Below are 17,941 nucleotides of genomic sequence, written 5' to 3' on the forward strand. Positions count from 1 at the left end.
ATTTCTAATGTTTAAATGCAATATTTTTAGAATAGGCTCATTTTTTAAACATAAAAATCTTCCTAATTCTGTTGTGTCATTGCAAATTATACAGTTTTCAAAAGCAGTTATACTAATATCCAGAGGAGACCTCCACATAGCCTTTAAAGGAATGCGGAGAACCGACCAGGGCTTCTGACCTAATGTCCAATCCTCACCTTCTCGTGGTGCACCCTGTTGGGTATCTACTTTGATACTGAACGAACGAGGATGGGCTGGCAATTTGGGATTTAGCCGACCAAATTGTATTCTTATTGGTTAAACCAAAATAAAAAATGATGGTACAACATGACAAAATTTCATGCCGGCTGGGGCGTCGCCCGGTTAAACAAGACCCCCGTTGTTTTCGCCAGGGAACCAGGGCGAACAGCGAAAAGTCAGCTACTGGAACAAATCTGAAAACAAACCCCAACTCAACATCACCAGAGTTAAAGATCGGTACTATCAATGTAAGAAGCCTGAATGGCAAAGAAATGGAGCTAGCTGAGGAATTAGATAAGTACCAGATCGACATAATAGGGGTGACTGAAACAAAAAAGACCAAAACTGGTGAGATCTTTCTGAGCAATAAATACAAAATGTTATATTCAGGCAATGACAATCAAGGAAAAGAAGGAGTAGCCATAGTATTCAACACAAAATACGAGGCTAATCTTCTTGAATGGCAGTCAGTCTCAAGTAGAGTAATGTGGGCAAATATGAGAATGGGGAACTGGACAATGAGACTTATTTGTGCCTATGGTCCCACAGAAGGTTCTACTAAGGTAGAAGTGGAGGAATTTTTTGAGGCTTTAGAAAAAGCAACTGACACAATGAAAAAGGAAAAGTTGGTCCTTGTTGGGGATCTAAATAGTAGAGTAGGAAATGATTGTGAGACATACAAAAATATTTTGGGAAAATTTGGAGAAAAGAGCAAAGCTAATAATAATGGCAAATATCTGTTGGATTTCTGCTCAGGACATGGACTGGTTATTACTAACACCATGTTCCAACATAAAAATGTGCACAAATTCACATGGAGAGAAGAGGCTAGGAATAAGAAAAGTCTCATTGACTATGTTATTGTTGATAGTGATGTTTTCTCCCTGGTGCAGGACACCAGAGTGTACAGAGGATTTGAAATTGGAAGTGATCACTATTTAGTCTTGAGCAGGATAAAATTGAATTTCATATTGAAAAGAATAACATGTAAGAAAGTTTTAAAGCGAATAAAAGTTGAGCAGCTCTCAGATGTGAACTGTAGACTAAAATACAGAAATATTATTGAAAAGAAAATGAAAGAGTTTGAGAACAGGAATCAAACCTTGGAGATTCAGTGGCAAACTCTGAAGGAAACATTGATTGATTCTGCCAGAGAGGCATGTGGTGAGGTTTTGTGCAAAGATAAAAAAATCAGAACACCCTGGTGGACACAGGAAGTTAAAGAGGCAGTGAAGGAAAAGAAGAAAGCATATCAAAAGTTCCTGGCAAATAAGTCAGCTTTTACTCTTACAGAATACAGAGACAAATGTAAGAAAGCTAAACAGTGTGTAAAACTAGCTAAACAAAAGTCATGGGAGGACTTTGGCAAGAATATAGAAAATAAATATCAAGAAGGTGGCAAAATATTCTGGAGGTTGTTGAAGAAGCTTAGGAATGGAGGAAAGAGTGCTGTAAAAGGAATTAGAGATGATAAAGGTGAAATGAAAACAGGAGAAAAAGATATCCTTGAAGTATGGAGTAATTACTTTGAAAAACTGCTAAATGAAACAAGCAGTGATGACAGCACAGTGATAAAAAACACTGACCAGGCATGCAGTCAGGAATACATATCCATACTTGAAGTAGAAAAAGCCATCAAAGGCTTGAAATGTGGAAAGGCAGCAGGAGTAGATGATATTCGACCAGAAATGCTGAAGTATGGTGGTATAAGAGTCTTACAGTGGCTGCACTGCATAGTTCAGAAAGCCTGGACAGAGGGACGAATTCCCGATGATTGGAGTAGAGCTCTCATAGTACCCATATATAAAAAGGGAAATAAAACTGAATGTGAGAATTACAGAGGTATTTCCCTACTGAGTGTTCCTGGCAAGATCTATGCAAGTATACTTGAGAAACGGTTGAGAAGAATTGTGGAAGAAAAGCTTGGTGAAGAACAAGCTGGATTCAGGCCAAATAGAGGCTGTCAGGATCAGATCTTCACTTTACGACAAATAGTCGAGAAAGCATGGGAATATAACAAAGATCTGTATTTAAGTTTTGTCGATTTGGAAAAGGCATATGACAAGGTGCCAAGAGAGAAGCTATTCAATACGCTGCAGTTATATGGTGTCAATGGGGCATTATATCAAGCAATACTTAGTCTTTATTTGAGTTGTGAGTCAGCAGTTAGAATTGAAGGAAGTACAAGAAGATGGTTTAATGTTAAATCTGGTGTGAGACAAGGATGTACATTATCCCCTCTGTTATTCATTATCTATATGGATCACATTATGAAGGAATGTGGTATTAAACTTGACATCAAAATTGGAGATGTTAATGTCAGCTCATTGCTTTATGCGGATGATGTTATACTTCTAAATAAATCCGCTACAAGTCTGCAAGATTCTCTGACTAAATTGAATAGCTGTTGTAATAGATATGGTATGAAGGTCAGCAATAAAAAGACAAAGACAATGAAAATAGGCAGAATCATTGAAAATGTCAACTGTGTTGTGAATGGAGAACCTGTGGAACAAGTAAAACATTTCAGCTACTTAGGCACAATTTTTACTGAAGATGGTAAACTAAATATAGAAATAGACAACAGAATCAGCAAAGCTGGTATCGTGGGAAGTCAATTGAATAAATTCATATGGAATAAAAGAGAAATTAGTCGGAACACTAAATTAGCTGTATACAAGACAGTGTTCAAACCAGTTTTAACTTATGGATCTGAGAGCTGGGTCAGAAGTAAAACACTTGACCAAAGACTAGAGACCGCAGATATGAGAGTCCTGAGAAAGATTAGAGGCGTGAACAGATGGCATCAATGGCAATATCATATTAAAAATGAGGATATTAGGAAAGAACTTGACATTGTCAGCATCCAGGAATGCGTTAACAGAGCTAATCTCAGATGGTATGGTCACTTAAATAGAATGGGAGAGGAAAGATTAGCAAAACAAGTGTTCTCTGCCAGGTTGGCAGGAAAACGACCCAGAGGAAGACCAAGATATAGGTGGATTGATACGGTACAAAGTGCCTTAGACGATAGAAATATAAGATCTGATAATGTTGGAGTCTTGACAAGTAACAGACTGATTTGGAGGAAAATTGTAGATAGGAAGTTAGTAATGATGTAATTTTTTCATGTAGTACTGTCATATCCTGTACACCCCTTGAGTGTACATGGCAGGAATTTGATGATGATGATGATGATGATGATGATCTTTTCTCATGAAGAGTTTACCGTCCTTGATCCGGAGATACTTATAGTCTTTATCCTGTTTATATTTTTTTTTTGCTGCGTACAGTATTTGGTTCACGTTCGCAGTCAATTTAAGTATATTTTGTCGTCTTTAAAATAATTACTTTTGTCTCTATTACTTATTTTGAACTTATGTTCTTGTTTCTTTCTAGCCATCTACTTAGACCTGAATTTTATAACAAGATATTTAGACTTGTTGTTTCGTGTATTATGGAGTCTGTGAGCTGCTTTGATGTCCTTCTCATTAAAATCCACTTGTAGTTTTGTGAAATCTTTTCTTTTATTATTATTATTTCGTACACGCACGCTTTCGTGGGAATCTTGAGGGACACCTACTATTTTCAAATTTCTATTTATGGTTTCTTGACTGAGGTCATTAACAGTTTCATTAATTAATTTAAGTTCGCGCCGTAACTGGAAATTTTCAAGTTCTATATTATTAGTTTTAAGTTTTTTGATTTCTTCTGTTAGCCCAACTATCCCGTATAGAAACTCATCTATTTTGTCATTTGTATATTCAGCAGAGGATTTTCAGTTCACTCATCTCTTTCTTTAAGTCGCAGATCACACTCATTAAATTGGAATGGACATTACTGCACTGGTTGTCAGAAATGAGAGATTCATTTGTCTGCGAGCTCTAGTCAGCACTGGAATGCATATCGCTTTGAGAGAAAGGACTTGACTGCTGTAAGCTTGGTTGCTCCCTAAATTTGCACGGAGTGCATTTCCAGTTCTGCTTTCTGTCTTCTGATAATTTTTTGTACTGACATTCACTCAGGAAATGCGCTGCAAAGTCATACTTTGCAGCGTATCGCCATTTCCTGAGATAGCGGTATGTTAAACCTTTAGTTCTTTGTTCTATATAGTTCAGAAGATTATGGCGCTGTTGGCAGTTCTCAGGTTTCGATATATTTTTCATACCCTATTAGGACATTAGAGGCACACAATTATCAGTTATATCACCTTGTGAGGAAGTTGATAATGTACATAACAACTAAAAGTTATAATAATAATATATAGTTGATGTGACTTTATTTCATTTTATTTTATTTTTTAACTGAGTAACACAAATCATTTAATGACTGAAGAATCCTTACATTTCCTTTGTTATATGAAAAGATTCTCTGAGGTTGGTCTTGGAAAGAGGCGTTTCATATGCATGTATGAGACTTTTCTTTTAATAAATATGAACTTCAGAGATTGTTTAAAAGAATCCACAGAAGCAGTTAAAATGGGGAAGGATAAATTAGGAAAAATAGTACAGTATACAGAATGATGATATGTTGTTATTTAATAATAACTTCGGTATTAATACATAAATCTAATGCAACTTTAAAAATATAATGTTTAACAAAAGAACAGTTCGATTAAATTTGATATACAAAAATATTACGGGTTTATTATTTTAAAAGCAGAAATAATCTCATTATCGAACGAAATGAATATCGAGAAAAGGAGTTTTTTTTCGTACTGTAGTCTCGATAGATGGATCGATAGAAGTGATAGTCACGAACTCGATACTACCACTTCTACTAGAAAAGATGAGGGTTCGACCTCTCAAGAAATCAGCTATCTTTATAAGAAGATTTAAACTAAAGTGAGTTAGTTGTCCTAATCCTGAAATAAGGAGTTTTTTTCTATCCGAAATTCTGATTTTTATTCTTCGAAACATGCAAACTGGACAGACGAACGCAAGCAATTAACTAACACGCTACTCTGGTAGCGTTTACTTGCTTTATCAGTAATTTTACGAGCAATCTATGTTCAACTGATGTAAGTGGGTGGTCTAAAAAGTTATCTGCCTAACAATGAACAAAGGAATTTATAACTTCAAAATTATTTTTATTTTTTAAATGATTTCCGTTAGGAATAATACATTTATTACAGCGATGCTCCATCGCCATTATCCTGTCTATGTAGTGGTTCTCAGTAAGGTCTGTAAAATACTCCTCTACAGCTGCAATCACCTCTTGATTCGAAGAAAATCGCGGACCAGCGAGGAAGAGTTTGTTTTGAGAAGAGACAGAAGCTAGAGGGAGCCATCAAATCTGAGAAATAGGGTGGATGTTCCAACATTTCATAGTGCAGATCTCTTAATTTTCCCATTGCCAAAACACCTTTGTGGGCAGTTGCATTGTCCTGATCAAAGATGATTTTTTTTCTTCTGCAAACCGCGACTTTTCTCACGAATTTTATCGTTCAGTCTGCTTAAAAGATCAGAATAATATTTCCCAGTTATTGTCTTACCCTTTTCAAGAAAAGTAATAACGAAAATGACTTTAGCTTCCCAAAACACCGATACCATAGCCTTGTCTTATTTCGCACTGCAGGCTTCTGCCCACTGATTTGACTGCTGTTTGGATTCTGGTGTGTACCGGTGAATTCAATCTCATCAATAGTAATAATTCGAGGCACAAAATCAGTTTTAGTCTTGTTTAAACGCACCAAGCACTGTTCAGAGATTTTCATGCGAGTGCGTTTTTGACCTGCGCGGCAAAAGTCCTGAGAAAAGTTTTTTCATTCCCAATTCTTAATGCAAAATATATCCTATACGTTCTGTTGAAATCCCTATATATGCAAATTTCACGCACTTTGACTCGCCGGTCAATCAATATCATATCGTGCACTTCATCAATGATTTCTGGTTTTGTTAAACTTTTTGAACTTCACGTGGATAACCTTTAAGGTTGGTACGGCCATGTTCAAACTCTACAGCCCATTTTTGAATTGTCGAAAGCGAAGAAGAAGAGTGCCCATAAAGTTTTATGGGTTTTATAAAGTTTGATTTCTTTCCCATATTTCCCCGATATATTAAGTTCAGGTCCCATCACTTTCTTCGTATATTATTTGTTCACTATGCACAAAAGGGATGTGCAGCAGCATCACACTTAACTATTATCTCTTGTAATCTTCGTTTCTGAAGCACTTATAATACAAGCGAATTTTCATAATTGGCATAAATCAAAATCGCAATAACGTGTCGACCGTTGGAAACAGACGAGCGAAACGTGTGATACGTTTTGTAATAAGAGTTAAGAGGTCGGCTATTCTCGGATGTAAATTTAACCATTAAACGTGACAAGAGCAATTATCAAATGCAGTCTTCAGCATAGCTGAAGACTACAGTTGATAATCTCAGCTTAATACTAATTTATTAAGTGCAAGAAAACATATCATCACATAATCCCTGCCAAGCGTCTCAAAAATATTTCTCTCTATCTATTGTTGTTGTTTTTGTTTTTATGTGCAAATGTGCTTTTGTTTTATAGTAAAATTAGTCATAATTATAAAAGCCCCGCTTACAGTAATTACAGATAGAATGGACCAGACAATAAAGACAATTTCGTTTCCTGAGAGAGTAAGATGACAATTTCTCCATATATATATATGGAGAAGTTGTTTTGGTAAAATACTTATAAGCTCTGTATTACTTAATTTTTTGGGGGTATTTCTAAGCCTGACTACCACTGATGAGACCTCAATAAAGGTCGAAATCGGTTTGGGTAGTGGCTCCTTGCCTTTAATGCATAGCATCATACATCTCCTCAAGGAGTTGATCTTTGCATTAATGGCAAATATTAAGAATAGTGATCAGAGCTTATTCCATTTTTACCAAGAGTTGCCTAAACTTGTACTACCTGGTGCGTAAGTTAGACTCATAATACGTGCAGGCGCAAACTTGACTTATTTGTCTGTTTGCATACTAGGGAAATGGAGTAGAACCAGATTTAAAATAGCTTGGTATCTTTAACATATATTATGCCCAAGGTAAAAAAACTTTCTTGAGCAGGATCTTCCAGTCTTCTCTATTCCTTGCTGTTCGAAAAAGTTCCTTATGTGTTCTGCATCCCGAGATATTCTTTATTAATTTCAGCCAGGTAATTCTTGGTCTTCTAGGTCTTATTTTTTCAGTTGGAAAAATATTGATTAGGACGTTAGGAAGTCTGTCTGCGTCCATGCGTACAGTGTGTCCAAACCATCTCAGTTGTTGTTTTCAAATTTTTTCTATTATTGTCTTTTTATACGATAGTTCTTGTCTGACTGTGATGCTTGTTTTCTTTTCTTCTATCCAACTTGTTCTATTTATTTTTCTTAAGCATTTCATTTCAAATGCCAGCAGTTTTTTCTCCTCTCTTTTTTTAACTGTCGACGCTTCTGCTCCATAGATGACTGTTGGTATAATTATTGCTTCATATGATTTGATTTTGGCTTGCTTAGATACCTTGTTTGTTTTCCAGATTTTCTGTAATTTTCCCATGGTGGTCCATCCTATCGCTATTCTGTGTTTGATTGTTTTGAATTCATCTATTGTTTCTTTTAGTTTTGATTCAAGGTCTATGAAGTTGTCTACTTTTCTATTTGTTCTCCGTTCAGGGTGGCTAAGATAGTAGTTCTGTTCCTCCCTATTTTCATCACTTTTGTCTTTTGTATATATATTGTCATGTCATATGTTTTACAGGTTTCGTTTAGCTTGTTGATCAATTTTTGTAGTTCATTTGGGGTTCTTGCAAGAAGGAGGAGATCATCTGCATATTTGATATTATTTATGTTTAAACCGTTGACATTGATTCCAGGCTCATTGTCTATTGCCTTCTTTACAACTTCTTCTAGATATATGTTGAATAGGCATGGGGATAATGGGCATCCTTGCATTACTCCTTTTTGGATCTCTATGGGTTCTGTTGTGAGTGTGTCCTTTTTAATTATTGCATTTGTCTTAGAGTAATATTTTATCAGAAATTGTATTATATATTTGTCTTTAGTTAGTTCTTTAGTTCTTTATGGTCTTCTCAGCTGATCTCTGCTAGTTGGTGCAATGTGAAAATTTGGTCTATTGTTGAATAGTTTCCTCGGAAACCAGCTTTTTCTATGCGTATAATTTCTTCGTAAGTGTTTTTTAATCTATTTTGTAAAATTCGTATGAATATTTTATAGGTGTGAGTGAGTAAATTGATTGGTCTGTAATTTCTGCAGTCTCTTTTGTCTCCTTCCTCGTATATTGGGATGATCTTTCCAGTTCTCCAGTCATCTCGGATCTCTCCTGTTTGTAATATTTTATTGAATAGGGTTGTTAAACATTCTATTGATATGCTGCCTCCATATGACCACAGTTCAGTAGGGATAGTATCACTGCCTGGTGCTTTATTGTTTTTCATCTGTTTTATTGCGTATCTCACTTCTTTTTGTAAAATGTTTGGGTGATCATTATTTTCTTCTATTGTTGGCATTGTAGTTTTGTTTCCTTAGTGGAATATAGTCTTAAAATGGTTTGACCAGATTTTTCTTATATATTCAATATTCCCAGTTAAAGTCATCTTGTTGTTTATCATTGTTACTGCTTTTGCTGAGAATTTCTTTGTAATTTCTCTTACAGTATCATGGAAGACTTTTAGGTTGTTTTGTCGGTATGCATCTTGGCATTTCTTAGCTTTTTCCTCTAACCATTTTTCTTTGGCCTCACTTTTCTCTTCTATGGTTGCTATGATTTCTTGGGTTATCCACTGTTTGTTTATTTTGGGTTTGGAACCTAGAGCGTCTTTTGCAATTGATAACACTGTTTCTTTTCCTTCTTCCTAGTATTTTCCGCTGTTCTAGAAGATAGTGGGTTTTAATTTCAAGCACATCTGTTCTAAAAATCGACTTCTGCTTGAGCTATCTTTTAGTTTTGAGAGGTTGATGTTTTCTTCTTTTCTGATATTATTTTTCCTGTCGAATTTTATCTTCACTTTGGCAGTTAATATTTCGTGGTCAGTGTCAAAATGAAAACTTCTTAATGTTCGTACATTATTTACTGATCTTTTCCATTATTTGTTTATGACGATATAGTCTATGCGGTTCTTTATATTACCATCTGGGGAAGTTCATGTATATTTATTATTAGGGTGTTGATAGAACAATGTGTTTGTAATCATTAGATCGTTTGCTTTACAGAAGTGGAGTAATTGTTCTCCTCTGTCGTTAAGCTCCCCGTATCCAAATTTCCCCATCACATCTTTTTTGTCTGCTGTGAACTGTCCTATTTTTGCATTAAAATCTCCCATCACTATCATGAGTTCTCTATTTTTGGGATTTTCTATTTCCTGTTGTAGTTCTTCATAGAAATCTTCTATTTCTTCCTCTGAATGGTTACTGTCTGGTGCAAATATTTGGATTATTTTAATTGTTTGACCTTTTTTTTTTGCTTGAAGTTTGGCGGCTGTTATTATTGTAGGAGACACTGGGTTTATTTCAATTAAAATTTCAAATTATATATATATATATATATATATATATATTTGAAATTTTAATTTTAATTTTAATTGGCGCATACAGGAAATAACACTATAACCGATATTATATTTTTGCATTTATTCCCGTTAAAGATTTCCCTAATTGTTTGCAGACTTTGCGTGATTACTAAAATTAAACAAAATATACAATTGTTTTATTGCTGTCATTAGGATTGCTGTCACTTCATTATCACTAGGATAATGAAACATCAGTGCTTCATGAAGAGGGTACTTTTCGACGCGTAAACATTGCGTCACATTCGCATTAAATAGCACGGGTCTGTTTTCAAAATGCATACACCTTTGAGCCTTTTGAAAAGATGTAAAGAGGATACAGGGGATCTAATTCGTAACGTTCTAGTATTCCAATGTTCCTATGAGCTCACGTCGCTCCTTGGAACAATGATGACTGAATTCTTCGCCATATCAGACTTGATTTATCTATTGCTGAATTATAGTTTCGTGTGTCTCTTTATAATACAGACATTAACGGAATATTCAGATGAAAATCCATGTATTCGAATCCTTTATAATATACAAGAAGCTTTTAGATGAGCAATGCAAGTGGTCGTGAATAGCTTGATCGGCATTATTATTTCATTAAATAATAATGAAACATTCCGAAGTGAATAATAACCATTTCTTTGAGAAAAACAGAGAGAATGTGTGTGTGTGAGAGAGAGAGAGAGAGAGAGAGAGAGAGAGAGAGATGAGAGGATATGATAGTGCTGCCATCTTGTAGCAAATTTTTAAATTTAATTTATTGCATTGCAATCGTAGAGAGAGCAAGTGTTTGATGTTGCCACCATCCTTTAGTCAGTTTCTAAAATTATTTTACTACGTATAAAAATAAATAAATGGAAGACTATTCTTATACCATTGATATAATTAACCTTGAAGTGTAGTTTTCTTGATAAATTCTGATCACGTTATTTAGATGAATGAAATTTATATAGCCAGAAACATCAGTGTAAGTAATAAAAATATTACTTTCTAAAAATATAAATTCTATTATTGTATTGTGATTACAACAATTATATTGCTATAAAAATTTAGTTCTTACAATAGTTTTACTCATTCCTCAGAATAAAATTGTTATTCCAAGATTATTTTTGAATATTGAAAAAAATTCTCATTCTACAAATAATTGGGAATTTTTCCTGTTCAAAATTTAAATCTTTCATCTCATACATGATTTTACTCTTTTTTATTTAATACTGACTTAAAAAAATTAGAAATTATATCTCAGACACCGGATTTTTAATCCTGTAAACTCAAGAAAATCGAGTATGGAATATGTGGTATTTAAGACAATAATATATTACGTCAGTATTATGGGATACTAGATAGCATCAGGTCTATACCGTACTCCCTTCATTAGATGACACTTATATCATTGACAGGTTTTGTCTAGCTATCTCTAATTAACTATTGGTGGAGACTGAGTGCTCTGAGTCTCCCAGTGTTAGATATTATATGTGTGGTCCTTCTTCCACAACAAATCAGATCCATGCAAATCCAACTTAACATACACGTGATTTTAATTTTATCATTCCAGATTCCAAAGACTCATTGAATGAAAGCACATAATTACCCACTCTTTGTCTCCAAAAAATACAACAAACTGCAACTACCATCATCATCTACACCAACAGCATCTACAGCCCATCAACGTGACTAATATTTTCACAGGCAAATATAAACATTCATGCCCACAGTAGGATTGAAACATGTAGCCTTTTTGCTGGAGAGCTTGGGCATGGGGTCATTTCCAGACTAACGCAATATGAAATGTGTGGATCTCTGCTTTCTATGGTATCTGATCTTAGTACTGTTTTGCATAACCAGTTATTTTGATGTAATGTAAGCAAGAAACAGTCAGTAATGAACATATTCTTTATTGAACTCATTGGAAAATGTTAAGAGTGTAAACTAAATATTGTGAAATATTTTTAGGTACGTTTGAAATTTTTCTCCATAAATATACTTGTAAATAATATGTCAGCAAAATAATATGTGCATTTGTAAACTTAAATGAACAAAGATGTGCATGTTGTTGTTGTTGTTGTTGTTGTTGTTGAGTTTTTCACAGTGATATTGTTACTCATTTATTTTGTTTAGAATTAGATATATGAATCCATAACTTTATATACCTTAATGTAATTCTGTTTAATTATTGTAAAAAAATCACTACTGTGAAATTAATGCCAGGAATGGGGGAAAACTGATATCCTGTAATTAATTATTTTAGAAAATTTTCTAATGCGACCTATTGACATTATTTGAGTTATCTGAAAACAGTTTGTGCACATACTCGAAAATCGAACTGATAATCTCAGATAGAATATCGGTGTCGTTGGAACACAAAAGGACCACTCAAAAACATAAAAACAGGATGAGTCATGATAAGACACTTCGAGTTTTACACTCACCTACACATATCACCACTACTAAAGTTTTAATTGTTTGGAACTTTTAAGGAACCTTTTAAGGAACTTTGAAATAACAAAATTGTGGGGTTTTAATGGATAAAGTAAAAAATGAATTAAATAGTGACAATTTATTACTATATTAGATGTATACATCAGTTCAGAATAGAAAAACCAAAAGAATATTAACCCGTCACGTTGTTAAAACTCTTAAAAAGTTTTGTGTAGAAAATAAAAAGGTATCTAACTGTTCAGTAACACAAATACAAATTTTGGGGAGTATGATTACAGGATAAATAAATGTTCACACAATGTAATGAGAAGAAATTGGCAGAAAAAGTGTATGCTGCTGTCAAAAATAAAGAGAAGGTACATTTTCTTTTCTTTTCACACATTTGTACGTGATAAAAGTTTAAAATCATGTGACTTAACATAATAAGAAAAAATAATATACAAAACCATTTGAGCCAGATAACCTCTGTCCTGTGTTGTCACAAAGTAAGATAAAATCACATCAGCATCATATCCATCACTATGCGCAAAACAACTCCATGAGTTATGTCCACAAATGTCACATTTTTGAAGAAACTGTCAGGTTAAACAATTGAGTCGAGTGTCTTTTCACTTAAAGAACTCGTTCATCCACTGTGCGTATCATATTGTGTTGTGGTGTTTTGTGTCCGGAAAAGTAAAAATAAAAATAATGGGTGAGCCAGAAACATCTTTGAAATTTTCTTCGTGTAAAATTCTAATTGTATGGAATTTTGTAACAGAAATGTAACATAAAATACAAGATCAGAGTAATAATCACTGAAATAATAATAATTACTATTTATTTGTGGTGCCAAATGAAGTAATGCAAGAAGAATGAAGGAAAAAGATTATGAAAAATCTACAGTGGGTGAAAAATACAATGATTCAGTTCTCATTGGTATAATTGATGCCGTTTATATAAAGCTTCAAATTTATTTCCTGAAGAAATTTGTATTTCGAATGGAATTATTGTAAGATATGCATTGACAAAATCACCATGTATATGGAATGAATTACCTGAAAGAGTTAAAAAAAAACAGAATTCTTGGTTAATAAAAAATAATCATCTGCTGAACTAGACAAACTAAGAGATTGGATAATAGAATCAACATGCAAATATCAAATATTGCTTGCCAAAGGAAGAGAAAAATCAAAAACTTTAACGTAGTTAATAGGGAGACCTGTTCTTGATTTAAATGAAATTGGATGCCTTAAATGTAAAAACATACCAAGTACTTTTATATGTTTTTGGAAAAATAATGAAAGATTTTTTTGTTATTAACAATGCTCAAAAATATATGTATTGTCTTAAAAAATTAAAATGTAACTCTTAATTTTACTACAGTAACAATTTTCCCAAATTTTCGCACATGCTTGGGAATTCATATCTATGACTCTTAATGTTACAATAAGAGTTAGGAACAGAAATAGAATTCACTTTTCACTTTATTTAATTTCTGAATGTTAGATTAAAAAACAGGACATTGTAAATAATATTTCAGCCAAATAAAATGTGTAAACTTGAATGAACAACCTATGGTGTCATTGATGTGTTATGGAAATTAAGAAGAGCCTGTGTAGCACAGTAGATGTGGCATTTTCACACCACAGCACTTGGCCGCATGAAGGAAAACATGAGTTCAAGTCTAGTCAGTGACTAGAGGCAGATTTTCTAAGCCTTTTTCGATCGAGTGTGTTGATCTCTGATATGGGCAAGCAGGGTAAACTCGGGTTTTTTGTCCTATACTCAAGAAAATCAACTGTAGAACCCACATTATTTCATACATTAAATACTAGTGTTAGGGTTAGGGACCACGAGATGGCAGCACTTGTTGAGCCATCACTCTTCACTGCATGCCACTTAATTAGTGATAACCTTGGGCCACCTATCTCTGATAGGGTACCAGTGGAGATTGTACTGTCCACTTAGTCTCCAAAAGTTAGATAGTGCTAAAAACGACCTCACCTCCTCCCTATATATACTGTAATAAAAAGGTGTTAGCTGATTTTTCTTTGATTAGAAATTAAGAAAATCGTATCTATGTTTGAACTATCCCTGAATTCACATGCAATTTATTTATTTATTTATTTAAATTATTTATTACAATTCTAGGCAGAATAACTGAATTTATTTAATCCAGTTATTCTGCTTAGAATTGTAATAAAGATATTATATTCAGTTGAAATAAGAATAAATAATTATTTATTTGTGTTAGAAAAAGTACCTGATATAATAAATGAGTTAAAATTTAATGCTTAAAATTAAAATAGAGGAAAAACAACTAATCAGATTTTAAAAACATATGTAGAAGCATATCAAAAACCCGCATTGAGTTATGCCAATTTCAGGTTGCAAACTAAAATTTAAGAAATATTGTTCTATCTGAAATACAAATTTCTTTAGGAAATAAATTTGAGTCTTCATTATAAAGAAATTCATAATGCTAAGAGAGTTTTATATTTTAACTGATACTATATACTTGTCATCTTAATTCCTCTGATGCAGATTACAAACGAGATACATCCATAATTATCTGAGAGGACGACAGTCAGTTGTGCCTAACTGAAATAAGTCAAACCTGGGACTTGACACCTTTCATTCTTTGCATTTGCACATACTTGATGGTAAACTGTTGCCTTTCTTGTAAATTCATCGCTAAACTTGTTTTGAAAGTGACATGGCGAAAATCAAGTGAATGCCATGTACACACCCATGGGAAACATACACAACCCTGGCAAATCATACCCTTTTGGCATCAGTACAAATGCTAAATGAGAAGAGTAAGAAACGAAAATAGAGTGTCTTTTTAACTTTATTTAATTTCTGTTTTAAAAAAAAAAGCAAAATGCCTTTCTATTTCCGTATATATAGGGAGTAGACGAGGCTGTTTTTAGCCCTATCTAACTTTTGGCAACTGAGTGGGCAGTTCAATCTCCACTGGTACCCAATCAGAGATAGCTGGCCCAAATCTATCACTAATTAAGCAGTACGCAGTGAAGAGTGACGACTGAACAAGTGCCGCCATCTCGCGGTCCCTAACCCTAACACTCGTATTTAATGTCTCAAATAATGTGGGTTCTATCGTCGATTTTCTTGAGTTTATGGGACGAAAAATCCACTTGCTTGTGCCAGAGATTGACTAACTCGGGAACTGGTCGAAAAAAAGGCTTAGAATAATTTCCTCTAGTCGCTACTAGACTCAAAATGAAGTCTTCATTCGAGCTGCCAAGCGCCGTGGTGTGCAAATGCCACATCCACTTAGCTACACAGGCTCGTATTGTAAATAATATTTCAGTCAAATAAAATGTAACATAAAAATTAACAAAGTATACTACAGAGCTAATATTCATTTAAAATATAAGAAATTGCTAACGTAGAGTTCCAAACCCAAACACAGGAATGCGAATTTTTGGTTCGATGGGAGGGTGTATACTAGTCATGAAGAAATACGTTGAGTTTTATGCTCATCACTGTGGGAAACAACAGAGCCATGAGGCAGACTGGGAATGATATAAATGAACGAACGGACAGAAACCTAAAGGAACATGAGTAAATAAAGTTTTAAATGTTTGGAGCTTTGTAATATTTGGAATTTTTTAACATAGAAATTAACATTACAAAGCTCCAAACATTCAAATTCAAATGATTGTTAACTCATTACTGAGCTAACAGTCATTTGAAATAATAAAAAATAACTATTTATATGTGGTGGCAAAAGAATTTTCTAATAGGAAATCGCTAAGGGAGAATTCCTGAAGTCACATATAAGCATGACAAAAATGTGTTACCAATTCAACTGTATGATGTCACTTTGGACAGAAACCATTGGAAAAACATAGCATGACCCCTTTTTTTGCACTTTTTTTACATTATTTACAGCAATTTCATTCTTTCAAACTTTGTGTTTTGTGTGTGTGTGGTTATAATTCAATATATGGTTATAATTCAACTTTTGGAATTTCAGAATATCTATTTGCATTCAGAAGAGCCATTCTGGAGAGTATGTAAGATAATCTAAATTATCGTTAGAATTTTTCTAGACTACCTGCAAAGGTTCTTGTAGTCCATTTAAAACCGTTTATTTTTTTTAAATGCCATTTTCTTCAAAAAATAACTCATTTTTATCTCTAAAGGCTGATGCCATCACTTGATTCTAAACTAAAAACTCCATTAACCAAAAACTTATTCAATAAAGATAACATTAATTAGAAAAAGTAATGAATTTTAAGATCTTAAAAAATTTTAGACAAAGCAGAATATTGGGATGAGTTATGTATATGGGAAGAAATGTGTGTTTGAAGGTGAGGGACACCCAGCGATAGCTAGAAACTAAACTTCCCACACTCAATAACAGGAATTAAATACCACACGCTTATTTGAAATTCATGCTGCCACCTATAGAGAACCAAACTGCACGTGAGGTCAATGATGGATGGGTGTCACCCTGGGAAATTCCAAGGATTACATACTCTATATTATCTCTAACCATCACCCACAAGTCCATTTTCAAACCAAACACACCACGTGATGTCCCTGACACATGTTCCCAGAGATTTTCCAAACATTACAGACTAATGACGTCACGGATACTTATCTCTAACCACCACTCACAATTCCATACACAAACAAAAACACAGGACCTGACCTCAATGACACATGTACCCCAAGATAAATTTCAAATATTCCAAATTCATGACGTCAAATACAATATAGTCAATGATCTTATCAGACAAACACGTCATGAATCCTTATATTATCTTGATCTTCGTCTTGTCACTAGTGCCCCTACTACTTACTACTAAAGATGAATTTCCATTAGATTCATAAGATTAATTTTAAACTTGAAAAGGTATCCAGTACACATCCAAATATACTAAACAGTCAAAAGCTCAATGTGCATTCTGGTTTTAATAACAACAAAAAATGGTGTGTCTCCTTATGTAATTCCGAATCTAAAACACAAAATATGCGATTTCCGTTGAAAGTAGGTAGATGATCTATTAGAAAGGGGATGGAAAGTAAAACTCTACCACTGCTACACAAGCTTTTCTAATTTGCAAAAGAAAAAATGCAACTGAATAATTGGTATTAGTTACTTAGCAAAAATGTCAAGTAGGAGTTTTACATTAAATATCTGGCTCATATAAAATATTTACGATCTGCACACGATCCATTTCTTCATTAAATTTGTGCTATACTCTCAAAGACAAATACGCGTCTCAAAGCATTCAGTGCTTCAAAGATAGAGAGGCAGACAACGAGAAAGAAAGCGAGAGAGAGAGAGAGAGAGAGAGAGAGACAGAGACAGAGAGAAAGAGGAAAGAGACAGATAGAGAGAGAGAGAGAGAGAGAGAGAGAGAGAGAGAGAGTCGTTCTTGAAGGTGAACATCTCCAATTGTAGTCATACAGACGAATGCATGCACTCACTTTTCTAAAGAGAGGTGCATGTAATTTTTCTATTCTAAAGATGATACGAACGTTTTATTAGGTGAGAGATTTCATAAAATATTTAATTATCTACAAAGATCAAGAAACATCTCTTACAAACCTGAGTAACGAAAACCAAATTTACTGCATTCCTATCTCCAAGGATATTTGTTTTTAGTTTCATGTCAAGATGCGTCACAGATTATAAAGTAGTTTCGAAACAAAAGAAAAATAGCAGGCCTTTGATGAGTTGATGTAGAGATTACTATCAATATTTACAAAAAGAATGAATCCT

The sequence above is a fragment of the Typopeltis vanoorti genome, chromosome 5 (assembly GCF_054136105.1).
Source record: "Typopeltis vanoorti isolate ZY-2024b chromosome 5, IOZ_Tvanoo_1.0, whole genome shotgun sequence".
Taxonomy (NCBI): domain Eukaryota; kingdom Metazoa; phylum Arthropoda; class Arachnida; order Uropygi; family Thelyphonidae; genus Typopeltis; species Typopeltis vanoorti.